General features: G+C 32.5%; 1 protein-coding gene across 1 annotated transcript in view; it reads left to right on the top strand.

The window, feature by feature from the left end:
* Nucleotides 1-340: 340 nt before the first annotated feature.
* LOC129218063 (fibroblast growth factor receptor-like 1) overlaps nt 341-27850 on the top strand; it is a 246260-nt gene continuing 218750 nt past the window's right edge. The window contains exon 1 of the mRNA XM_054852251.1: nt 341-425. The gene's annotated coding sequence lies outside the window, so the exon portion shown is untranslated. The remainder of the gene's footprint in view (nt 426-27850) is intronic.

Here is a 27850-nt window from a genome sequence, read left to right as displayed (position 1 = left end):
AATCTGTCAGGCTTCACACAACCCCATAGAACTGTCACCATGTGTTTCCCCTTTCTGATATCTTCCAGAAGCAAAACTTCTATCCCGAAAACAAATTCATTTCGTTTCCTCCCCGCTTAGAGCATCTCAATCATGTGACCGAAGTATACTTCTCGTATCCAAGCCAACAACAACATCCAAACCAGACATCGCGGGGAGGGGGAATATAATGGGGTGGGGGCACGCGTCGGAAAAAGGTCGGAAAAGGGGGGTGCCTCACGAAAGGGGGCGCATCGAATCACACACACTGCTCCAAACTCGTTCCCGATTCCTCTCCTTCAGTGCTGTTCCAGCAGCGAAACGAGATAGTGCGAGGTCTTCAGTGGCAGCTGAGGAAGTTGTTCTCCCCGGAATCCTTCTGAAAGAACGCGGGAGCGTATAAACAGGTAAGAGGGATTTTTGCTTCCCTTCTGGAAGGGTTAGTTTGTTCGTCCCGAGGAAAATGTGACAGAAAGATGGGAAGCGCGGGAGGAAATTCGGTCAGATGTTGTGCAAATAGATGATATGTAATTGGATTTTTTTATAATTTTGAACGTTCGCGAAATTTAAAGTGTTTACAGAAATTATAGAAACTGAATGAAATGAGATAAATAGAAATGTACAAAAAAAAAAAAAATGTATATTTTGACGTACATGGGTTTATGGGAAAGCACAAAAACTGAATGTACACCCAAACCTGTTTTTGTGCGGTCTTTTTTCATGCAGTTTTTTTTCTTTTTTTTTTCTTTTTCTTTTTCTTTTTTTTTCTTCTTTTTTTTTTTTGTGTGGTCTATGAAAATTTCACACAAATTGGGACTCGATTGACAACCTATCTTTAAAACGAGTAATTACTAGTATAATTTTGAATGATTTTTTTTGTGTTATTTTCTTTTTTTTTTTTTCATGCGGTCCCTATCTACCGCCCAAAAACAGGTTTGAGTGTAATTTGAATTTTGAATATATTTGTGCTACGTTTGAATGGTAAAGGAAGTGAATACTTGAAATTATGTTTATTCAATTTATATTCATGATTTAGAATAAATATGGAATAAAAAAAATATAATCTAAATGTGAGACAGAAAGATGGGAAGAAATTCGGTCAGATATTGTGCATACAAAAGGTATATAAGTGATTTTTTAAAATTTTGAGCATTCGCGAAGGGTATTGATTTTTGCAAAGTTTCAGAAATTGATATGATATAAATTGATATTATATATTGATAAGAAAAATAGAAAGGTACGAATTTTGTGCATTTGCATTTTAACGTGCTTGGATAGATAGAAATGTGCAAAAAGTGAATGTAATTTAAATTTTTTGTATATTCGTGCTATGTTTGGATAGTAATTAAAATAAATGCGTGAAATTATGTTTATTTAATTTGTATTCGTGATTCAGAATTTATACTGAGTAAACATAATGTCAAAGGAAGACAGAGAGATGGGAAGCGTGGGAGAAAAGTTGGTCAAATACTGTTGAGTTAAAGGATGTATAAATGGATTTTTTTTATCTTTGAGATTTTATTGTTTTCATCTTGAGATAGATTTATAGATTTTTTTTCTCAAAACATCGCAAAATTATATTACGGTAACCGAGTTAAATCGGGAAAGTAAAAAAAAAAAAAAAATGTACAAAAATGGCACATTTTAAGGCGCATGGGTTTAATGGAAATGTAAAAAAATAAATAAATGAAATAAAATAAAATAAAAAATAATTTAAAAAAAAAGTGTAATGTGAGTTTTTTTGAATTTATCAAGACAAGCAAACAATATTGATTTACTGACACTGACTGATGTTGGGAAAGCTTGCAACAACACTCGGGTGTATGCGTGTAATAATGTATTGTATATTTTTTTCATTTTTACTGTACATGCATGTTGAGATGGGATTCATCCGGTCAGGTACACGCATGTCGGTTCTTAAGATTTGGTTCACAAATATAATTGATGCGTTTGTTGCACCTGAACTAATAAATATTTGTGGATTGCTACATGGCATGAAAAAAAGTGACATTATATTTTGAGGGAGTTAGGAGGGATATTTGTGAATTGACGCGATAGCAAAGCAGAAAATATCGTATTGATATTGTTTATGGATTGTTAATAATAATGAAAAACTGTTGTTGCATTTGTTTAAATTTCGCATAACATTTTGAATACTTTTTATGTTGTCATAATCACACGAAAGCTCAATTAGCAGTGTTTTTAATACTTTAAAAGTTTAAGAAAAACGTTTGTTTATTTGTTGCTCTGAAATTTGTTTTCATTTCTTTTTTTTCTTTTTGTGGAGATACATTTCTTTTACATTTGAACGTAATGTTCTTAAAATAAAATATGGTACATTATTTTGTTATTCGATACCGCTAATGAAAAGGCCAGGAAACAACAAAATACAATAATTGTTCTAACTGATATCTCTTGCAAAATGTGTGTGTGAGAGTAACAATTGCAACTTTACAGAAATAATTCTCATTGCAGTGAAGCTCGCTAACTAGGATATCGGTTAAAAGAATATCCCGCTTAATAGATAAAGTTTTCAATGTACCAAAGCAATGTAATGTGTTACTTTGATCCCGGCTAATGGAATATCCCGCTTATTAGTATATTTTTTCGTGGCAAAATGGCTTTTCTACTTAGCGAGTTCAACTAGTAAAAAGATAATAGTTCCGTTCTTGATAATTATCTCTCAAATGATGCGTGATACTACATAACACATAGCCAATGTTTCATGCATGTTATGTGGAAAATCGACTTTAACTGATATTAACCATTTAAAATGCACTTTATCATTAAAGTAGTTTTCTCGTGAAAGAGCTTTTATAAACAATTAGCAATTTGTTTGTTTAATATTCAGGTAAATTATCGAAAATAAGGGCTCTCCTCTGATATGCCCCCCTCTTGGCGAGATTTTAATTTTTCGCTCGATACGAAAGTCGCCAATAAGGCGATAACTTGGCAACCCTGGTTTTGCAACTTGAACGCTGGAAAGTAGTTTCTCGAAGTCTGTCTTTTTGCACGTGTCTGTGTGGTAGGAGGTAGGTGCTCATATGTTCCGCTTTTAGAGTATTCTTTTTCTTGTTGTTTTTTAATGTTAATTTAGTTGAATTTTCTATTTTAATTATGAGTTCGGTTTGTGATGTTGTCCAAAAGTATCAATTGAAATTTTTGAATGAATCTTCTTTTTCTTTTTCGTCAGGTCGTCCAACGTTTGGACGTACCGGAGTCCTAAATAGATTTTTTATATTTAAACTAATTGAAAATAAAGAGGTTTTTTAAGAATTTTTAAGGGAAATTGGTTTACTTAAGAATGAAATGTTATGTTCTAGATGTAATTCTGTTATGAAAATTAAAAAAACTAAAAAATGTTCAGATGGGTTAATTTTTTTTTGTAGAAAGGTTATTGGGGGTGTTGTTTGTGGAAAAGAAGCAACGATCAGGAGTGGGTCATGGTTTAGTTCTAGCAAGTTGAAAATAGAGGAGATTTTTTTGATAACATATGAGATTTTAATTGGGACCAAAACTGCTGATATTGAAAGTCAATATTTTTTTTCATCACAAACTATAGCCGATTGGCGAAATTATATTAATGAAGAAATATTAAATTACATTGAATTAAAATCCGAACAAATAGGGGGGGGTTGGGAAAGTTATTGAAGTTGATGAATCTAAATTTGGGAAAAGAAAATATAATCGGGGACATGCAGTTGAGGGACAATGGGTTTTTGGGGGGGTTGAACGGGGTTCGGGGAAAACTTTTTTGGTTGCTGTTGGGGATAGGGGTAGGGAAACTCTATTTTTGGCAATTAAGCAGTGGATACTACCAGGCACGACGGTGCACTCCGATTGTTGGAGGGCATATGATACATTGGGGGAGGAGGGGTATGAGCATTTAACAGTCAACCATAAACTTAATTTTGTAGATCCAGAAACTAAATGTCACACTAACACAATTGAATCCACATGGAGACACGTTAAAAGTACTCTACCAACATATAATAGATTAGGGGATTTTAAATTTTATTTAGCTTATTATTTATATAAAAAAAATTGTGAATACAAAAATGAGGATATGTTTGTAAAGTTTTTGGAAATAATTTGCGAAATTAATTGGGTGGAGTACAAAATACAAGTAAAATAAGGTTGTTTTTTTTTGGAATTTTTTTTGTCAAAACAAACATAATTTAAATATTTTTGTAAAGTAATGATAATAAAAAATGGGATAATTTCCCTAAGAGCGGAACATATGTGCACTGCCTCACGTGAGGAAGTAAAAGAAAAGTAAAAAAGGTAAGTGAACATATTTTGAATTATTGTGTTTTTAGTGTGTTTCTGGTAGTTTGTATTTTGGTCTGGTTGGCATTTTTGTAGCACAAAAATGGTGTTAATTTCACATAAAATCTGTGACTTCATTGTATACTGAACGGAGGAGATCTGTGACTTATATCCGACTGTGATGTATATTAAAAGGTCTCATAGTACTTTCGTAATGAGACCGAGGCAGGGCCGGCGAGCCGAGGTCTCATTACGATCATACTATGAGACCGAGGGCTCGTATCCCGGAGAAACAACGGAAAAAAATTAATGCATTAATTTCATTAAATAATTAATGACATAATTTGAATTTTTCCTGTTGGCGCTAAAAAAGCATCGCTAAGAACGATGTATGACATATGACGTCATACATAGTTTTCTTGGCGACGCTTTTTTGGCGCCAACAGGAAAAAGTCGCCAAGAGGGGGGTATATCAGATTTGTTCCAAAATAAGAAAATGACACATTGTTTCATCTAAGATACCTCTTTATAAAAGGATAGGAAAAAACAAAATACAGTTATTGCTCAAATTAATGTATCTCGCTCTCTTTCTCTCTCTCTCTTGCAAAATGTACGAGTAACAATATCAACAGAACGCAAGCTTTTCTGAAATTATTCTCATTACTAAAACGGTCTTGTTCTTGTCCTTAATGCTTTGATACTACGTGTATAAACTACATAAGACACAGACGATGTCTCATGCAGGGGTGCCCACCTCCTAAAGGCAAGGGCGAACCCCCTCAATATCGCGGAGACCCCCTCCCCAAAAATGAGTAAAATGCACCTCAAACCCCCTCTCATAAAAATTTCAATGGCGCAGTCTGCGCCATGACCCCCCCCCCCCCCAGGTGGACACCCCTGTCTCATGTTACGTGGGAAAAAGACGTTTATCGATGTATTAAAATATCGATATATTATCTTGAAAGTGTTCTTGTAAATCGTTTGTTATTTGCTTGTTCAATACTCAGAAAAATGATCGAAAATAAGAAAATATGGCAATTTTTTTTTGTTATTATACAACACTTGATTAAGAGGACAGGAAACAACAAAATACAGTTATTGCTTAAATGATATCTCTCTCTCTCTCTCTTGCAAAATGTGCAAGTAACAATAGCAACTGAAGAGCAACTTTTCTGAAATTGTAAAAAGGTAATTGTGTTGTTCAAGTCCTTTATCTTTACATACGATGTGTATGAACTACATAAGACACAGTAGATGTTTCATGCTACGTGTAAAAAAAACTTTCATCGATAATAACCGTTTAAAATGCACTTTATCATCAAAGAAGTTTTATCTTGAAAGAGTTTTAAAAAATAGTTTGCTATTTGACTCTTTAATATTCATGAAAATGATCGGATATAAGAAAAAGTACCCAATCTCTCGCATGTTCAAGAGAAAAAATCTAATGGATAGCTTGTATTTCTTGAATGACTGATTAAGCAATTCTTTGCCCAAATCAAAAAGAGTTCTTTGTTGTGCACGCAATCTACATATTTAAAGAAACTACTATTTCTCTTTTCTGCAGAGGTCTGTTCATTTATTTCTACTGTGGAAAAAAAAGGCAATATGAGTTGAGTTCGAAGATTGTATTCTTCGCACTTTTAATTGCTGATTGAAGCGTTCATCGTCTGTTTTGCAGAAAGTAGAGTTTTGGATAGAACTAATTAATTATGGAACGCCACTGTAAAATATTTTCAACGATTTTGTTCGTACAAATGCTGCTTGAATAAGTTAATTACGTTACAGTGTGCAATATTTTAAAACTAAAAATTCATTTGCTTCCTTATTTTTTTGCGTTTCCAATTAGCAGTTATTAGCAGAGTATCCTAACGAATAACAATGGCATAAATATATGTTGATAATTTAGTTTTTTTTTTTTAAACAAAGCAACTTGTTTAGGTTATTTTTTCTACAGTAAACAACGAGAGATTGACAAAAATTGAAATCTTAGAAACCAGGAGAAAATTTATTCAGCCGGCAAATTATTTCATAGAGTTTATATGAAAATTCAGTAAAACGTGGCTTTTAAAAGATTCTTGTATTGAAAGAACGAGTTGCCAAGGTAATTTTATCAATCACCTGTCAGAAAAAACAATGAAGATAATAATAGAACAAGGAGCGGGGAGGAGGGGGTGTAAGGAAAATTCTGCTGAGCGGTTGAGATGATTGTAAATTTCATCTACAATTATTTTCTCCTAACGCGTTCATATTTAAGCAAGGATTTTAGGAAATGTTCATATATCTGTCGATACAAAAAGACATGATTCGACATAATTTTTCCTTTTTCATATAAACCATTTTGAAACTCTGACTGTCTCAGGTTGTTGACCTACCTAAGTATTGCAATGAAAAAACAGTGGACATAACGCATTTGCTCAAAAAATCGGAATTGGAGATATCTACTTTTGCTGCTACACGCTTCATTAAAGTATCAAAAAGTAAAAGAAGGCACTGAAGCTGAGCAAGGAAGCTCGAAAAGGATGTGGTGACTTAATTAACTTTGAAAAATTTTGTAAATTGAATATTCACACAAAACTATTTATCCTCTCTTCTGAGTTGATAAATGAAATTACGCAGCACTAGCCATTTTTAAAATCAGAGGAAAAGGTTTCCTAAAAGACGTCAATGAACTGCTATTGAAAGTTTCTTGGACCTTTTGAAGTGTTGATATTTTGCACAGACGGCAGTATTAATTGCCCTTTTTCCCGAGGAGCAAAGAATGAAATGAGTACTTTAATTAATCACCTACAATAGAAATACAGTGTGACCAGCAATTAACGCGCTGATGTTAAAAAATAATTTCTTGAAAAGTACTGATTCGAAAGATTTCATTTAAATTCTAAAACAATATACAACAGATGTGAATACAAGTTCGATGCGCCTTCCATCTATACTGCCGTGTGCAGGTAAACGGCAGTATCTGCAGAAATGAGTTTTTCGAGATATTTGAAGAAACGCGTTTAGATTTCAATACTAACAATAGGGAAATGTTGGAATCAGACGTCTTTTTCGTACCTTTTTTCAGCGGAAAACAAATAAGCGTAACAGTAAAGATAACGTACAATAGATGACAAAAATGCAAAAAAATTAAAAATAAAAAATTTGCAGTTACTGCCCTTTACCTGCACACGGCAGTATAGCTATGATATGACGGAAACGAACAGCGAAACTCTGCATTACTCGCTGAAGAGTCGAAGTTTCAATTCGTTCAATAACTGCCTGGATCGTAGTTTTCAGGTCTTCGATGGTTTTGGTGTTTCCAGCGTAAACATTGTTTTTAATGTAACACAACAAAAATGATTCGCAGGGGTTCAGGTCCGGAGAATAGGGTGCCCTATCAATGCTCAGATTTTTTTCATTTTGGGTCCCTTAAAGCCAAAATTTGCTCATTAATATGTTCTTCAAGTAGATCAAACACTTCATTCGTATAATGAGGCTGTGCGCCGTCCTACATGAGTCACGCGCTTTCGAAATCCGGTTCACTTTGAATAACTGGAATGAACTGATTTCTCAACATTTCAAAATATCGTTCAGAAGTGATATTTTGTTCTTAAGCTTAAACTCAATCGAAAACTTTCTTTGAGTCACAACTGGGCTGTTCTTCAAATAATACGTTCAAACATTGAAAATACGCTCGAAAACACTTTATTTCCACATTTTCATTGAAAAAAATAAACACAAAAGCCAACTGAATGAGACTGTGCAAAAAAATCCGCCAACGCACTGAATCTTACCGCCATTTTTGAACTTGATAGAGTAAGTCCGGCGATCTAGCCCCACCTAAGCAGAAACTTAAAAAAAAAATGTTAACGAAAATTAAAAGATAACACCTCCCGCCTCTCTTAATGTAGGTCCAGATGCTGTGTAAAATTTATCGTGGCTAAAAACTACGAATAAAAGTTTTTATTGCAAAAAAAAAAAACTGCAGCTTTGGGGCATATTACCTTGACAGTCAGACAATTCGCCCCACTACACCAGGTAAAATGCCCCACTTGACCAGCATTGCAAAACTTTCTGCTATTAGTAAGAAAGTGTATTAATTGACTAAATGAGTTGAAATAAATACAAATTATAATGTGCGCAACTAAATGAAAAATCAAAATCAATTTAATTCTAAACTGCAAACATAGGTTAAAATATTTTACATAATAAGCACATTACTTCAGGGTTCGTACGCTCCTTAAAAACTCCTTATAAACTCCTGCTTTTTAGGAAAAATAGATAAGGGCCCTTAAAACTCCTGACTTTTGCAAAAATCTCCTTATGAACTCCTTATTTTTGATTCTACAAATCCTTGGTCTTAAAATTTTGACCCAAAGACTATGATAAGTGATGTTCCCAAATCAAAAAAATGTATGAAGCAAGTTTTGTTAAGGCTTACTAAATTAAACCAAGTTTTAGAGAAAGATGGTGATGATATTTTAAAGGAGTATAGTTCCTTTTTGGAAGATATTGTTAAAAAAAATAAGTTTGATTTTGAAAACTTCAACTATAAAGTTGATTCAGTAGACACATTTTTTTACCAGTACTTCAAGTGTGGAGAATTTTCCAAACTATGGGACATTTTCAAAATGCTTATGATATTTTCACATGGACAGGCATCAGTTGAAAGAGGCTTCTCTGTAAATAAAGCTATAGAAGTGGAAAATTTAAAAGATAATTCTTTTATTTCTCAACGAATAATTTGTGAAAAGATCAGAATTGCTGGGAGTATTTTTGACGTTAAAATCACTAATGAAATGAGAGTATCTGTGTCATCAGCACGTGCAAAATATATGCTATACTTAGAGCAACAAAAAATAGAGAAAGAAACAGACAATTTGAAAAGAAAGAGAATCTCATTAAAAGAGGAAATAGAATACTTACAGAAGAAAAGAGCTTGTTTGGAAAAAGATGTGAACGAGTATGAAATTGAAGCTGATGATCTTTCGGCAAAGGCTGAGGCAGAAAAAAATATAAATTTATTCATCAAATCCAATAATTTAAGAAGAAGCATTAAAGAGAAGAAAATTGATATTGCTGAAATAAATGTACAAATAGAAGAGAAGGAAAATGATGTGCAAAAATGTTCCAGTAATGCAGCCTAGGAACTTCACAGGTTATTTCAGTTATTATTATTGGAGTTTTATTGTGTTAGATTCTCATATGTTATGTTGGTTTGGCAGCTTTTGTATACATAACGTATTATATGCATGATGTAATAATTTTTCACTTGCTCTCATTTTATTGGCTTTTGCTAGATGTCTAATAGTTTCTTGTCAGTTTAAAAAGAATATAATCTATATTTTTTCTTTTGACTTACTTGGGATTGTTAATTATCAAATAGCATAGTGTAAAATTATGTACCTAACACTTGATAGGTTTAATATTAGTAATGTTTTTATAAAAGTTCTTTGATAAAAGGTTGCTGTGAAGGTTCTGTTGGAGGAATTTTAATAAACAAAAACTGGAGATATTTGTTTTAATTTTTGCTCTTTGTAACGTTCTAATGATACATTGGCCTTCTTTAAGATTTTTTAAAATCAACAGTAAAACCCCTCTAATGCAGATACTTACTCTGGATATTTTTTTTTTTTTTTTTTTTTTGTCCGTAATGGAGGGGTGTGCACAGGACAGGGGTTTAATAACGTTGTTTGCCTTGCAATAGAGAAATGAAAAATCGTCAGCATAAGAGAGGTGTCTGTTAGAAGGGGTTTTACTGTAATTTCTTTAACAACCTTACCTTAGTATATTTATACATGCAATGTGTTGCTTAAATGCAAAAGATGAACAAAGGTTTGCACATTCTTTCCGAAGTATGAATTTTAAAAATAACGACATTTAGACAAAAACCAACCTCCTTAAAAATTGAAATAAAACTCCTTCAAAACTCCTTAAAAACTCCTTATTTTTTATTTGTAATTTTGAGTATGAACCCTGTACTTGTGGTTTTTAATAACTTTTGCTTTTCAATCTTTCCACAGCCATTACATCTCTGATTATACATTGTGCACGTTTCATGCAATCATCCTAAGCAGTCTATACATTTTATCCAATCTACAGTCGACGTCATTCATGTCTTCATTCAGGTGGGGCATATTACCTTTTTAGCAAGGTTAATAGCCCACCACTTCTTGGTCAAACAGCAAGCCAATATGGCTGCAATTAATAGTAACAGCCCTCTTTATGATACTTTTAGTGTATAAACCGATAACTGAACATAATATTTGAACGCTAGTTAATTAAACAAAAGTTCTTAAAAGTAAAATCTTAGATCAAGCGTTAAAAAATGTCACTTTGCTCTAAAGCTGTAATGACCTTTGAAAAATCGCTGAAAATGACTTTAGTATATGCGTGTAGCTTCTTTGTACACAAATCCCCTTGAAAAAGTTGACACAGGCGCACTCTGTTGTTACAATCGTGAAATACAGTTACTGGGGCAATTTATCAGACGGGACAAGATCGTCGGACTTACTCTATGCCAAACAGTTTTCGAGAAGTTGACACTTCTTTTTAACGCGGTAATTACTGGTCACCCTGTATATATATAACATCAATTGTTTTTTTTCCTGAGGAGCAAAAAAAAAAAAAAGAGTACTTTAATTCATTAACTGCAGTACAAATATGTATAACTTCAATTTTAAGTTTTTAACAATTGCTAACTTAGTGGCTTTTAATCAGCAATGTGAAACAAATAATAGCTAAAAAACAAAGATTAGTAAGACATGTGGGTCCCATTTTGAGGATTTAGTGGGACAATCTTAGTCATACAGAGGGAGATGCACGCATACGTGGTATTAATACCTGTATATCTTTCCCTTAATGTCATTTGACATTGTCCTTAGAGCGTATATGTCCCGAAGCTAACTGAAAAGATTAGGTAAAGAGTTTGAAGCAATTAAGTGCTTTTCGTATTTCGGGTACAAGCTATTGACCAAGAGACAGGTTCAAGATTAGAAACTTTGTTACTGCTAAAAAGTAACTGCAAAAACGAAGGATCGCCTTAGAGAAGTTAATATTTATGTTGCTATAAGCTGTTATCTTTACTAGAAGCTAGTTCTAAAAGTTATGCTTTTCAGATTTTGAGATCACCATGTGGGAATGTGCTCTAAGTAATTACAGTGCCTTTTTTAAATCTCAGAGTTTCTCGACCGAACTGGATATCTGCAGCTGATCTGATTAATTAATCTGAAGCTGCATGGAACTTTAAAAAAACATTATCAAGGCTTTCTGTTCGGCCTCGGGTAAAAGAGACTGGAAAAGACATGATAAGGAACCGGTCCACTGCATGTTATTATGATTATAACGGGCAGTTTGGACAATTAAGTGGTTAGCTGCACCTACATAAAATATAATTTATTCATTGACGCAATTTACTGGGATTATATTTTTTGCAAAAGAAAGAATTTATTTTTTATTTTAACTTTCGATAAATATTACTTAATTTTTTCAATTCTGTACTTTAGTAATCACATGTAGAAATCGATTTGTAAAAAAAATATTTTAAACCTTTAGTGTATTAAGATAGCGTATTGTTTGAAAATGCTTAAATTTAGTAAAAAAACCAAATCAATCACACATATCTAATAAAATAATACTAAGTTTGCAACTGTTAAAAACTTAAAATTAAAGCTGGAAAAAGAAACTTTTACTTATATTATAAAAATTCTGTTTAGCAGTGAAGAAGAAAATATGAGGAGTTCTTTTCATTTTTCTCTGCATGCGGTTTTTGAGTTTTTTCCACTTTTTCAGAAACCTAATTTGTTGCATTACGTAAAGTTTTAGCTTAGAACCACTCTCATTAGAACTTCAGAATTGCATTTCATGTTCCTACACTTAATTACACTAGTTTACAGTTCATTTTGTAGCTCTATTTGGGTTTTGATTTTGTTCACCATTCATTCTTCACATGAAAAAGAACTGAAAACTATTCAGTCACACTTATCGACTAATCTTAATTTATCCCACGATATCTTGAAGTGAGTAAATTGAAATGCAAAGCACGATTGGGGGCAATTGGTGGCAATAAACCTTCAACATGTTGATTCAACTACTGCAGGGTTGATATCTCAAGAAGTTCTGGGCCGGGGCTCCTTAATAAAACTTGATTGCTCAAAATATCTTTTATCAGGGTGTAGCTTAGGGTGGTTCAAAAATACATGTAAAAAAAAGTTTTTCCTAGATAACAGGACATCCCTCAATATGTTTAGACTTATGGATAGTAATATTCTGGAAGAGTTTTAGCTTCCTATTTCAACTGAAAAAAGGTGCTCAACCCCCTCCCCCAAACTTCATAAGTATGGGAGGGGGGGTTAAAAATACATAGAACTGAAAAAACAATGCTATATATTATAATATACACGAGTAATGTGCATATACACATGCAATAAAATAATTATTTACAAAAAAAAACAACTGAGGAAATTAAATGTTTCTAAATTTATGAAATTTTCTATGCTACGGCTAATGTTAGTTTGAGGGGTCATTGTGCACCATCTTAAAATTTGAGTAAGAAGCTGAAACTTTTACAGCATAATACTATTAGTAAGCCTTATAAAAAAAAAAAAAAAAAAAAAAAAAAAAAAAAAGGCAGTGTTCTGGACACTAGCTGAAAAAAGTTCTTTTGAAGCACCCTAGTGTAGCTATACTCCAATCTAGGAGACATTCAAGCAATAAGCTGACTATGAGCTGATTCCAATCCCTTCAGCTGCGAGTTGAGGCACAATATTCTACATCAAAACTTACGCCCCCATAAAACTCAAGGTCAAAGATTTCTCCAACTCCATAAATTATTCTCAATGATCTAAGAAATGTAAAGCAATTTATTTTGTTCCATTTATTTGCCTGTAGAAGAAGAAAGCATACGCTGCTCCCCACCTTCTCTTACCCACGAGTTTCGGCAAGAGAAAGGGCGTGAACGGTTAGAGTGAAACAATCCCCAAGGAATAGAGAAAACGCTCGTTAGTAACTCACCAAAAGTGTGGTATGAGGGTGTGCGTGTCTTTCTCACGGGCAAGGTTGGCGCCTGATTTTCCGCGACTTTAACAGGAGGAGGGAGGAGGGGTGGATAACATCTCCGCGTGAGTTTCTGAGGGGGAAAGCACTAAAATTTATATCTGCCATAAATAACCACGCATTTGTGAAACATCATCAAAGTTAGACAAAAAGCAGCCGACAATATAGTTATTTTTATTTTTTAGCATTCCAAAAAATCAAGTGTCATTAATTTATGTTTCCTGAAAATACCACGGATTTAAAAATTAGCAGTCTTGGAAAAATATCTTTACAATTGCTTTGATCAGACACATAAATAATCAAACAGCGACTTAGAGACAATCTGAATTCTTTTTTAAAGCGGAATTCCATATAGAGTGTAGATATAAGAAGCAGGTTTTTTTTTCTTTTTTTTTTCCTGTTAACATATTTTGGACCTGATCTGCGGACCTCAATTTTAAGTTAGATTTCAAAACGGGATGGTATGATTTGCCTTTCTATAAGGAATCAGATTTGGTTAATGATTGAACAGATAATTGCTGTCATTACAATGCTATGTACTTACTTGAAAGTTTTATCCCCACAAAATGAGTGGAACTTTTGCGCATAACGACCATTTCTCAAGAACTCAGTTCTCCATTCATATGCTATGCAACATTTTTATTTAATCCAGATTAAGCAATCAGCAGAAGGGCAGTTTTGAACAGCGAAGGGCAGTTGTCAGCGAATTTGAAACAGGTAAAATTTTAGATGGTACCAAATATTTTTTCAACAACTAGCATTTTTAAATAAGCCAAACTTTCATTTCATCAAGAATTATACTAACTTTAAAATAAACCTTGCCAAAAACTTCGTTTTCATTATTAAATCTCAGAATAAAATAACGCTCTTCAAGCAGTTACTTAAGAACACTCCAAAAATATTTCCACTTAAACGATAAAATATACTAATTTCCTAACATAAGCGGTAATTTCTCGGAAACTATCATAAAATTAATTTTGAGATTTGAGTGGTGACGTTTCAAAACTCGCTGCATCCACTTTAAAAACTTTGGATGCGACGAGTTTTGTTTCAGCGTCCGAATATTATATAGACAGTTTTGTCTTGGAGCAATCAGTTTTCAATACATATTTTCTAATACTTATATCCAGTTTTGAAGTGAATGGGTGCATATTTTAAAAGGAAGTGTCAAAAACTTTAAAGGACATTGCTTAAGTTTAACTGAGTAAAATATGGATACAGCGAGTTTTGAAACGTCACTACTAATTTATTCTTAGTTTGAGTCCAGTTACTGCCAGAACTTTATTTAATTTAAATCTTAACCTAAACATTATTTTTGTAATATTTCAATGCATTTTGCTCCATTCATTTTAACCCTTTAAATAAAAGTTAATCATATCACACCATACCTTGCAAAAATAATAAATGTCACAAAAATATTAGTAAACTTGAACTCATGCAAAGAAAAACAATTTACCAAAGTGCTACTGTTTAATTCCAGCAATGATAAACTTTAGCTTTATAAATAAAGCTATAGTTTTATAAATAAACTGAATTCAGCTTTATAACTATATTCAGCTTTATAAATAAACTGAAACATTCAAAATAATTATTTTCGTTAAGAATTATTTTCATCACTTGCTAATCATCATATATAATTACACCATCTTCCTCAAATATAATTAAACTTGTTTAAAACCTTTTATGCAGAATTTATTTAACTGTATTAGTTTAAAACGAAATTCTTATTTTTACTAGTTTAAAATAACCAGGAAAGCGCGTAACAACTCGTGTTATCCCACCTGAGCCTACCCACCAGTCGAGGTAGCATTAACGGATAGGGCGCTTTCTAATTGAATTTCATTTAGCAAACGCAATGAATAATGTCCCTTATGGTTGGAAAGGGCTCAGAGCCTACTTGCTTTGTAGGACTTTTTATTTATTTTGAGACAGAATGAGACAAAATGTCTGGGGTAAGAGAGAAAGAGAATGCCTTTGACTATCGTGCATATTTAAAATTTTTGTGCAGAGAAGAATGCCTCATGAAGAAAATGGAGTCGCTAGCATTTTTATTTTTTGATGTCGAGTACAGTGCCCGCCACTAATAAAATCACTGGATTATAAAATCAGCCGCTTTTTAAAATCAAATCTAAAAGAACAGAATCCTTGCAATACCAAAACAAGTTAAAATCATCCTTTAATAAAATCACTTACGCCGTTTTACAAAATCAAACTTTTGGGCTTCATGTGTAAAAAATTGATAAAGAAGCACCAAGAAGTGAAGGAATCGGTCTCAGAAGATGAAGAAATCCTTGTTGAAATACGATGAACTAGAGCAAAGAGAAAAATGTAATGTTGAACGTTACAAAACATTTTGTAAACTCTCAAACGATATTGAATCTTTGCTTTGCAATTCTGCCAACAAAACAAGAATGAGTCAATATTTTAAGACTCTAGTGCAAGTATAAGAGAATGTTCCTCATATTTAGTTAAAATGACAACTGTATTTGAAATACTCATAAATGAACATAATTCATTACGTTTTTCGAGTACTTAAACTTCAAAACCTTTATTTTTTTTAATGTTGTTTTTAAGGTATGCCGGTTTATAAAATCAGCCGCTTTATAAAATCAAATGTCCTCAGAACGAATGTGATTTTAATAAGCGACGGGCACTGTATTGAGTTTCAGAGGTTTTTAAGGGACGCTTAACACTGCAATCGATGACGGTTTTGTTTTCTTAGATGTTGTTGATTTGCTCAGAGCTTGTTTTTTGAATTCATTTAAAACAGAATTGCAATATGTTGGCTGCTTGAAAATGATACAAAAATTAAAATAATCATGAAACTCTGTTTATAATTAATAGCGGACGCTTAAAAATATTTTCTAACTACAAGAAACGGAATTAAAACATGTTTAGTTTATTACATTAAAACCCACCATTAGTGCTACACTGCCGTGCTAAGCACAGATGTGGTATTTGCAGTAGAGCTCAAAATGAGAAATTGATGATTAAAGTTTTACAACTCGTTTCTTTGATTTATGACTTAATTAAATGCTCAACTTGCGGTAGTTGTTTCGCAAATAACTTATCTAAAAACTGTAAAAGAGTATTTTTGTAAAAATTTTAATTTAAAATTAATGAATGTAGTTACGACAAATTTTCTTTTCAAAACCTTTTCATATACTAAGCTATTTTCACCGTAACTGACAATTACTAGGCATTTTTAGAGTTATCTGCACAGATACGACAAAAGTAGCTTAGTGAAACGTGCTCAATGTAACATTAAATAATACTGAAAACATCTGCTCTCTTTAGACTTAGCTGTTTCGCTTTATTTTGTTACTGCAAATCTAACAGAATCTACCTTCTGAAAGATACCATTTTCAAAACTCCGGACAGTTAAAACTGTAATCCAAAACAATTTTCTGTTCCTTATATTCAAAGAATGTTTTTTTTTTATAATGTTTTATTTTCTAGATTCATTTTTACCGAGCATGAAGATAATTTTGACAGCAGACGATACTTAAATAAAAATATTACTGGACGAAGAATGAAATGCGTTTTTTGCATGAAAGAATTAGATATGAATATTTTACATGCATTTCATTTTTAGAATTTGCATTTTAAATGAACATTTAAATAGAAAAAGCTGAATATTTACTTTAACAATTATGCAAAGTTGTATTAGTTTTTATTATCAACCTGTAGCAACTATTCAACGGTAAACTAATTTAAATATTCTGTGTTACAATAAACTGCTACATTATTAACTATGCTGCTTTACTAAGGTATAAAAATCGTATCTACAAATTACTAAGGAAAAAAGGGGTTACTCCGCAGATACCACTTTAAAGGCTTAGTATTTGTCACTTACGTTCAAATTGCCTTAGCAAACTAAGAAAATTTGCAGTTACGACTTTTTTCTTAAAGCTTTTTTTAATATTTCGCGTTCACAAATCGCTACAAAACTTGAGATTTAGGTAAATTAAATTACTAACGACCACCTGGTGACAATAACTCAATTTTGATAAAATGTGCAGATACCACATCTGCGCTTAGCACGGCAGTACAGGTTTTCTTATAAAATTGCCAAGTAAGAATGTTTCGTCCATGAAGTTAATTTGAATTTTTAAAAGTTTAACCTTAAACTGTTTATTTAGTAATTATGTTAATTTTCTTCAAAAATATGAGTTTAAACGCTTTCTGAATTCATAATTATAATACAAATTTTCAATTACAATTACTTTGATATTGCACATTTTCCTGTTACTTTTTGAAATGATTTAAATCAGAATCGTAAAAAGATCACTTTTAAAAGTAATATAAAAAGGGGGGGGAGGGGAAAGTAAGAACAGCTGAATCATTACAATGAATAGAGAAAATCTTAAAAACATATTTTCAACACCAAAACTGGAAATGAGCTGCAAAATTGCAAGAGAAAAAGCCCAACTCCGACTACTTGACTTTTAAAGGCTCCAACTTCTATTCCGTTACCCCAAAATCAGTCCGATTCCAACTCCACGACTACCCACTCCGAAAAACGGTACATAGGGACGTAACTAGAGGGGGGCAGACGGGGCTTGTGCCCCGGGCGCCAGATTTTAGGGGCGCTAAACTGACAAAGCTAATGCTCAGATTAATTTTTGCAAAAAAAAAAAGAAAAAATTATCAGAGAAGTCCAAAAAAAAAAAAAAAGAAAAAAAAAACTCTCCGTGCGGGCGCAGGCAAAAAGCTTGCATGGTTTAATGTGGTTAAAGAATGGTATTAATAGACCGAAATAGAGCGAGGAGGGCGCGGTAAATAGCATGAAAGTATTTTCTTAAGAGTGACTAGTACTTGTTATATCTTATTTAAAGAACCTGCCTCTCGGAGGAGGAATATAAGAACAAAGCTATGGGAAGTACAAAACAGCGGAAATGCTCAAATGTCATTTTTCTACAATTAAACGTCATAAAGTTGCCAATATGATGTCTTCCTCTCATTTACAATGACGAGAGCTTGTCTACCCCACTGGTCGTAAGAGAAAATCGTTGCACTGTTCCATTGACCTAGTTTAGTTTACAATTTTTCTCATTCTTGGTGAAAAATCTCGCACTATAATAATGGAGATTCAATTTAAAGTGCGAGAGGCTGCCCATTTTTCTTTAGAAAATACTAAGGTTTTTAGAGATAAATTCAGCTGAAATGAGAAAGTTTATATTTAGTTTCGACACATTTTTGCCTCCCACACAATATTTTAAATATGCTTAAATCATCTACTTCAATTAATATGTTAGAAATCAACAATTTTTTACACCTCTCAAATTTTGCTTTGGTACTTTTGATGCATATTCATATTTACAGTAGAAACTCATTTATCTGGCTCTCGTTTATCCAGATCTCCGGCTTCTCCGGATCAAATTCGTAGAGTTAAAAAATATATTCACTATAAACTGATAATTCTAAATTAATGATAGTAAGAACGAAATTATAAATGTGTCAAATATTCACTTATTTTGATTAAATACACAACTGCTATAACATGTATATAGGTCGTGCAATAAATTATAGTCATCTAATGAACTACGTGACGTATTTGGAGTGTCAGTCTGAGTCTGACCTGACACCACTGCAGCTGAACTATTAATGACTAAGTATTTGCGAGTAACAATCCTATGTAATTTTTCTGCAAAAGATCGTTTTTCGCTGCTAATAAAAGATAAGTCTTCTTATTTGCGAATTAATTACTGCTTATTATCCGTACTATCCGGATTTTCGTTTATTCAAATAGTCTTTGGTCCAAGTTAGTCTAAATAAATAAGGTTGTACTGTAAATGGAAATAAGCTGAAAAGAAACTCACTGAAAACATGTAATGTTAATATGTTTAAGATTTGTGTTTTTTAAAAAAGGTTAATAGAAAGAGTTTTGATATCAAGCACATTAGGTATCTGTTTTTCTAAAAAATGTTTTTCATACGTATGCTAAATACCAGAGGTGAGGAATGTGCGTTCTTTATGAAAAAAAATAGCTCTTTTAATAATTAATATTTAACTATACAGATTATACGGCAATTTAAAATGTGTTGCATGAAAAATTTTCAAGGTAATGTTCAAATAAGAAAATCTGTTCGATTCGAGCTATTGTATGTTGTATAGTCTATATACTAAGTAGAAGCAATATTCAATTGATTTCACGTGAGAAACAAAAACACGTAGCCCACTAAATTTTTCATCGGAGTTAAAATTATTTCACACGTTATTGCGACACATTGTTGAATACTGTTATTTTTCTTACAAATGTTTTCATAGTAGTATAATATAAATACTTAAAAATAAATAGTTGAACGCATTTCTGTTTTATTGTTTTCATTTGAAGTGGTAATTTTAAATTCGCATCGAGATACATTTAAAAAAAAGTAACGTCAAAGAAATTGTGAAAAGATGCCTGTGGCGGGCCTGCGTCCAGGAGACCTCAGAGCACCTACAGCCTTAAAATTTTGTACAAAATTACTTCGATCCCCAAGGATTTGAATCTGGGGTTATTTACTTTAAATTTCTAATTAGTTTTTTTCTTTGTAATTAATTTTTTAGGCTAAAATTTCACATAAATTGTTTTTAAAGGGATGAAAGATTTCTCACATCCCTTCAAAAAAATAGCTCTTCACTTAAACTCTATTTTCTGTGGGAGGGAGAGGGGAATTTTCACTTTGTTCGAAACGGAACTCGTAACGTGTTTTTCAATCTGATTCTTTCTCACAGACGATTAAAATCTTCGTGAATCAAATAAGGTTGCGAAGCAATCTTCAGGGGTTGGTATGAGTCACAGGGGTTGGTATGAGGGGTTGGTATGAGTACAAGTTGTTAATTACTCCCTTGTGAAAATACAAAATAGTTTCAGTTGAAAAAATTCGTATGTCAAATAATAAATAAAATATTTAACTATTTTTACCCACTATCGAAATTTTAAAAAATGCAATCCAGTGATAAAACTGTATAAAAACTTATAACTACGTAAAAGTCACATTTATAGGCTTATCAACACACGCGGCCTCCTTATCACTGCCTAATTTATATTTTTAAAATAATAATTTTTTGATATTTATTTTTTATGTAGGGGGGGGGCGCCAAAACGAGGTCTTGCCCCTGCTCGAAAATGACCTAGTTACGTCCCTGCATAAATATATAGGTGCAAGCAGGTGAAAATGCTTCCATCATAATCTAAGGTAAACACACCAGTAGAGGCCAGTGCTTCAGTAGTGGCCACTTCAAGGTTTGAAACGCACTAGTAGTAGCCACAATGAAGTATATTTTTAAACTGTGGATCTATAATATTAACTACCTCTCCTGAAACTCAATGAGAGTATTATAGCCTAACTCTTCATTAATTGTCCCATTATCTAAAAATGGCAAAGTTTTAAATTGTTCAATTTTTATCCATTTTCCCCCAAACCTCAAATTTGATTCATTAGTGACCAATCCGAAATCTGAAAATTTCAGTAGGGGCCATCTGATATTCTCTCATCCGAAGAATTTACACAACTCACTTTAAATTCAAATACCTGATGAATAAAATTGATTCAATATGATAGTTGTATTAAGTACCAATATATTAATCACATTATTATTGTTCATTTCTTTCTTCAAAACATATAAGTAACTTTGAAGTGGCCACTACTGAAGCACTGGCCGCTACTGGTGTGTTTACCTTAATTGTATTTTCTAAAATTAAAAAAAAAAGCAAATGTTGTTGCAGAATATTTGAAGTAACATAATTTTGTTTTATGTTCTGCTAGAGATTTAAACCCATTTTTAATTGAATTTCCAGTGTATGTAGCTTTCAATCAATAGTTTCTCATTGAAAAGCTAAGTATCCGAGTGACATTTTGTGACCAACATTTTTGTATGAACTGGCTATTCCCTTTCTTACGAGAAGAAAAAAATGCAGGGAGCGTTGTAAAGGAAAAGGATAAGACGGCAAAGCAAACATAGACATGAGTGAAGGATTTATGAGTGTGAGAAGGTCAAGGGGTGAACGGAAGTAAGAAAGAACTTCTTGTTAGTTGGGGAGAATTTGTGAGCTCCTGAAAGTAGAAGCTGATGGAGAGATTTGCTAGGAATGTCTCAGAAAAGAATACAAGACGCACTATGTTATAGCATTGAAAGGAAATTGATGACGATTTTTAGAATGAGAAAAAAGATGGCGTGCAAGTATGAGCACTAATGTGAAGCATTTCTAAAATGCTAAACTGAACGATGCTTAATGAAAACAAAAATATGGGAAGTTAGAAGAAAATTGAATATTTTTTTCAGTCAAAGAAGCCATCGTTTGCAGTTTTGAATGACAGATCAAGTTAAAACAGTCTTATTTTACATTTTATTAGGTGAAACCTTTCCTGAAACAGCCGTTACTCTTGTTTCAGTCGCTTCATCTATGTTGAATAGTTGACTGACAGATCTGAGTTATTGATTAAACATACATTGTTATTTTGGGAAGTTTTTCGTTTCGACAGAAGGACATTCTCAGTGATTGTTTACTTTGTGTCAGAACAAGGAAGGCGATCAAGGAATAATTTAACGCTTCAAACGATACATGTTTATTTTGGAAAATGACAACAAGTTGAACATTCCAGAATTGGGTTAGTACTACTTTACAAACCACCCGAACATCGAAAAACTGCCGCTGCTAAGGTGGTCTTAAGAATGCTGGAACTTCGCTAGTAGGGGAGAGCGGAGTTAGCAGTTCCGTTTTTTATACAAGCTCAAAAGTTGTTGTGAAAACGTAGTTCTAGAATTATTATTCTGAGATTAAAATAGAGTAATATATGCCCCTATGATGTAACAACCGTTTTTTGTGTAGTGTTTCGTACGATTTTTTTTTATAATTAATTTTATAGTACCAAAAGTCGAGAAGAAACAACCTGCCCCTTCTTGGGGCTAGTTGTTCAGCGGATGGGGTAAGTTGTTCCGATATCAACACGATGATGTTAAACGATGATGATTTCGAGATGAACATTGTTTCAAGACAAGTATTTGTTAAAGGTCTAATTTGTGATAAAAAAAAATTGTTGATTAAAAACAAGTGTTTATTTAAAGATTAATAATCAATATCGTCCGAGTAATCAAATGTATTTTCTAAACTTAAAAAAAACCTCTTTTACATTTTAGCATTGATAATTTGTACTTAAAGTTTCAATTATTACACTTTTAGTATAAATACATATATTAAGGCACAGTTAATAAGTTTAGTAATATTATAATATATTAACATAGTAAAATATACTAGGAATAGAATAATGTAGTAAAATGAAATAAAATATTTAACAGCTTCTGTAGCTAATAAGCTACGATAACTAGTTCAGTCTGCCACCATAACAAAAAACCATCTTTGGTTATAACTCATCAGGCTTTGGTACAACACATTTTGCAAATTTCATATTATCATATGAAAGTACGAAAGATATTATGATTCGCATTTTGATCTTCAAAAATTTCATATCAATTTTCAAATTTTTTCTATCTGTCTATAAGTAAAACAATCAAATATTTTCGATGAATCACCGATGAGAGTCGACATTCCCCGATTTCTATATTTTACAGTAACGAATATATACATTTAATATTTCTTTATATGTGTTTTTATTTACTGCACTGCTGCTATAGATAAATAGCGGCAAGGAATTTCTTGGGGTTAATTGTTCCTCGGAACAACTTGCTCCACAAAGGAGGAACAACTAGCCCCACAAGCACAAGCCCTTGAAAAATTAAATTTTAGGTTTGATAACGAAACACAAATCGTTTCAGCGCAATATTTTAGAATGCAAAATAGATATTTGCATAAAAACCCCAAAGAACTGAATCTATCATTTAAATTTCGTGAAAAAGACCAAAAAGTTCAAAAACGAAAATATTTTCAAAAGTAGATCAGTGATGCACGTGCTCAGCTTTTAATATACCGGAAGCCACATGCCTGGCTAATATGACTGCCATCGATGCGCTGCAACATTCCATTTTACCAGATATTTACAAAATGCATTTATCTTTTTTCTTCATTTAGCTATTTCAAAGGGAACAACTTATCCGCGGAACTTAGCCCCACCCTCCCCTATTGACAGAAAGTCTAAAGCAGCACCTATTAGTGTGTGGTAAAATGTCAGCAAGATAGTGGACTGAAAACGACTGACAATTTACTTAAAGACATAAATCTCGATTTTGAAACGAGCAAGTAGAAAGTTTTTTTCCAGTGACCACATACTTAAGTCCTTGGGTAAATTATCACACGAAAATTATGCTACTAAATAACGTAAATGAACTGATTTGTATGATACATCTGAGGATGGCGTATCTGTCTTCCATATCCCATGAATGCTCCTTTTATTCTATTTCTGTGATGGACTAAGAGAGTAACTGGTATTATAGTTGCAGTAAAAATGAACATCAACACATTAATTATGTACTAATGTAAACGCACCAGTAGTCGCCAGTGCTTAGTAGTGCTTCAGTAGTGGCTACTTCAAGGTTTATATTTGAAAATATAAGGAATCAAGGTTTCCCAATGGATTCAAACGTAAACCTCCTGCACGTTTGATGCACTTCTGAATCCATTGAGAAACCTGAAATATAAACCTTCAAGTGGACACTACACTGAAGCACTGGCCACTACTGGTGTGTTGACCTTAATGACTAAATATAGCTTTTTTATTTAATCTATTTCACAACAAAATACAAAAGGGTAAAATAGCAAAGTACAAACTAATAGATCGATAAATAATTATAATAAATACATCGGAGGCTGTGCTCTTAGTTATTTGTTGTTTCACCCGGAGATTAATACTAAAATCCAAAAATTTATTCATTTACTACATAGAGAATTTACTGCATAGCCGTCATGTTGGGTTGAGTATTAACTATAAAACGGTAAATACTCACGCCCATAAATTCATTCAAGTACGTTGAATGTGAACTCTCCGCACTTTTTATTTGTTAGTAGAACGAGAAAACGCAGACAGTAAGATAGGTAATGTGAAACTGAACTCACTCTTCAGTTTCTCTGATTTTCTCCGTTTCCTCTTTGACATTCCCTTTTGTCCTAAGACGTATTTCTCTTTTTTGCCTTTTTCTTTCCCATTTTAGTTCACCCCACTCTAAAACAACTTCGGTTTCGCTTTCACACTTGAAATTTTGTTCACTCACGCCACTAGTATTTCTTCCATTTTATATTTAAAAGCATGACGGGATAACTTGCGATTAAAGACGCAACTCTCTGGCGAGCGCGGGGTTGAAAAATCGAGCACGGATTTATGGAAATAGATGAAAAGAAAAGATAAAGTTTTTAGTAAAAAAAAGTGCTTAATTTAGTTATTTTGATTGTGTAAGATGTTTTTTTAGAAACAAGCTAAACATTAGTGTCTTTCAGATTCCAGGAGCTTGAAACATAAGATGGAGTTAAATAATTTTCTTTCATGGTTTTAGCACCACGTTTGGTTTTCTTTTTCTTAACTATTAGTCCTGCAATCACGTTCTTGCGAAACGTTCCTTTAAAGATTATGCGTTTTAAAGACAACAGTTCCAAATTCTGAAAAGCCGAAAGAAAAAAAAAAAAGGGGGGGGGGGGTGCACGGGGAGGGAAAAATAGATAGGATGATAATACTTTTAGTTTCTCGAATGCGAAATAATACTGAAGTACATTCTAGTAAATCAAAGTACCACATAACTTTTCCTACGGTTAATATGACTCTAGCGCAAATTATGCACCCAGACCTGTTTTGTGCCGATTTGCGTGAAATTTTCATTTTCCGTACAAAAAGAAGAAAAAAATCGCACAAAAACAGGTTTGAGTTTATTCGAATGAACAGACCGAACATGAAGCGCCACTACGGATCGCTAGAGGACCAACAGCTTAAAATGGGATTCGAATCCGAATCACTTGGAAAAGATCAGAGTAAATGTTACATTGATCAATAACATCTATATCGTTTTTAGGATTCAAATCTGATCTTTTGGCTCTTTAACCTCGACTCTACTGACTAATCTACTAGCCCGTTTATTTGAGAAAGAGACCCCTTCGTTGGATCCCCTCTTATTTATTTTTTTTTTCGTTGGATTACTTCCCTGTACAATTTCGACCTATAATTTCACTGTTTTCTTAAACTTAGCTACCTACATATTTGATTTGTTCACAAGAAAAGGGCATTCTCACTTTTCATTAACAAAAAAAAAAAAAAAAATATATTGTCCAAAAAATACCGTTTTGTTAGATTTTTTCAAAAAAAAAACTTGTTAATTTTTTTTAAACCGAAAATCTAGTTTCTTTATTTTATTTATTTTTTAGTAACAAAAATTAATCTGACTATTCAGTTTCTTAAAAATAATAACATTAATAATAATAAATGAATAAATATAGATAACATAATCCTTTCCACAATGACTTAACAGGAAGTGACTTAAAAGATTCTTCTTGTCTGATTAGGAATCTACATTTTCAATCCGGTTTAAATCCTTTGTTCACCTTTCAGTCAAGCGCAGTAAGTAGACATGTCGAAATTAATTTATAAACTGGTTATGTCTTGCAGTAGGGAGGCAAATCACAAAAATAAATAAAGGAATAAGAAAAAAGATTCAGTTGAGTCCCATGCTTATTTATGCATGTATTCTGCTTTGAATTGACTGAAAACGCATAAATAAACACAAGACTTCATTATTTTCGTACACTTTTGTATTATATCAAATTTTATTTGTTTACTTGTGTCTATGAAAAAGTAGCAAATTGGAAAGCAAAACAATTACAAAAGTTTTTAATTTAAAAGCATTCAAACGTTCCATATCTGCCGTTTTACAGAGTCTGGAAGGCTTGTGAAAAGAACCGTATCAATTAAGTTGAGATTACAGCCATTTACATTTAAAAACTACAGTCGGACCTGTATGAATCGAAGTAGCAAATTGCCGGAAAAAAATCGATGTATAGAAATTTCGATATATAAAAACGATTTCATTTTATGATAAAAATCTCATAAAACATTAAAATTAAAGCTAATTTTCGTGTATGAAACCCAATTTCTAATTTATACGAGCATATGATCAATTGAAAGTCAATAATTAAAAAATTAACAGAACTTACATTTTTGCGCCTTCATATATCTTCATTCTTTGGCAATTCATCTAGATCCACAACATTAGGGGATTTTTGTTTTGACAATGTAATCAAGAGAAAAGTAAAGAGTCAATCTATTTAATTTGAATAATTTTTAATGAAGCTAAAAAGACTTGGAATGATAATCAACAAACAAAAGGGATAACTTGAAACTGATTTTACAGAGTTACTGGTTACAACTAAGATTTGAAATAAACTTGAAGGAATTTAAGAACTCCAGAACTATCTACACAACCCTCAACCCTCTTCCTTATGAGTTTCGTAACAGCCTTTAGTGAACATAATTTTCTCCCCTAACCTTCATTTTTCATGAGACAACCACTCTAAAGTGGGAAAAAAATCTAGGAATGTTTCGAAACAAATTTCGAGATATAGAGATTTTTTCAAAGCATAAGAAACAATTTCTTTATGTAATAAACATAGAAATTTTGCTGGGATTTCGATACACAGAAAATTTCGATAAGTGGAGGTTCGACTGTATTTTAATGCAAAGAAAAAAAAATAAAAGAAAATCTTCGGCTGTCAATTCTCAATAAGAACCTTTTGCAATTTATTCGAAAATATTCAATGACAACAACTTTCTTTATTTCATTAACTCAGAGAAAGTACGTTATACAACTTTAAAAATAAAACAAATAGTTTTCATCCGTAACGTTCGCTATACAACTTTTTAAATGAAGCATGTAGTTTTTGTAAGTAAAAACGGTGCAGAATTTTTTAAATGAAGCAACCGGGTCTGTAGTAAAGACGGTGCACAATTTTTTAAATGAAGCAACCAGGTTTGTCAGTAAAGTACGCTGCACAACTTTTTAAATAAAGCATTTTGTTTCTGTCAGTAAAGTCGCTGCACAACTGTTTAAATAAAGCACTTAGTTTTTGTCAGTAAAGTCGCTGCACTACTTTTCAAATAAAGCATTTAGCTCTTGAAAGTAAAATACGCTGCTACGCTGCACAATTTTTTAAAAATAAAGCATTTAAATTTTGTTAGTAGTGTTTCAAGAGTACGAAGAAAACAGCCCATCACTTGATGATTCTGTTTTTCAATGATATCGTCTTTAAACGGATTGAATAACCCTTATTCTACTTCTGAAAAGTTTTAGGCAGGACATTTATCTCTCTTTTTCAGAAAAGGAAAATATTAAGAGAATTCCATTTTCACCTTCATTCATCACTGCATTTCAACACGGTTGGTTTTTCTAACGGAAAGGGATATTCCTGAAACTAAAATCATTTGTTTCCTAAAACGTTTTATGATTTCTCACAGACTGATGCTGTAGGGGGCTTTGAAGATTCGGTGCCAACATTTTTACAATTTGCATCATTCATGCAACGATGAATAGAGTGGAGGAGGAATATGTTGTGCGCAATAAATGAAACTTGTTTGTTGCGATGCATTTATATGGAATAATGAGCAATATATTA

Source organism: Uloborus diversus, chromosome 3, assembly GCF_026930045.1.
Source record: "Uloborus diversus isolate 005 chromosome 3, Udiv.v.3.1, whole genome shotgun sequence".
Lineage (NCBI taxonomy): Eukaryota > Metazoa > Arthropoda > Arachnida > Araneae > Uloboridae > Uloborus > Uloborus diversus.
The sequence above is the reverse complement of the archived record's forward strand: the minus strand, read 5'-3'. Positions and strand labels throughout refer to the sequence as shown.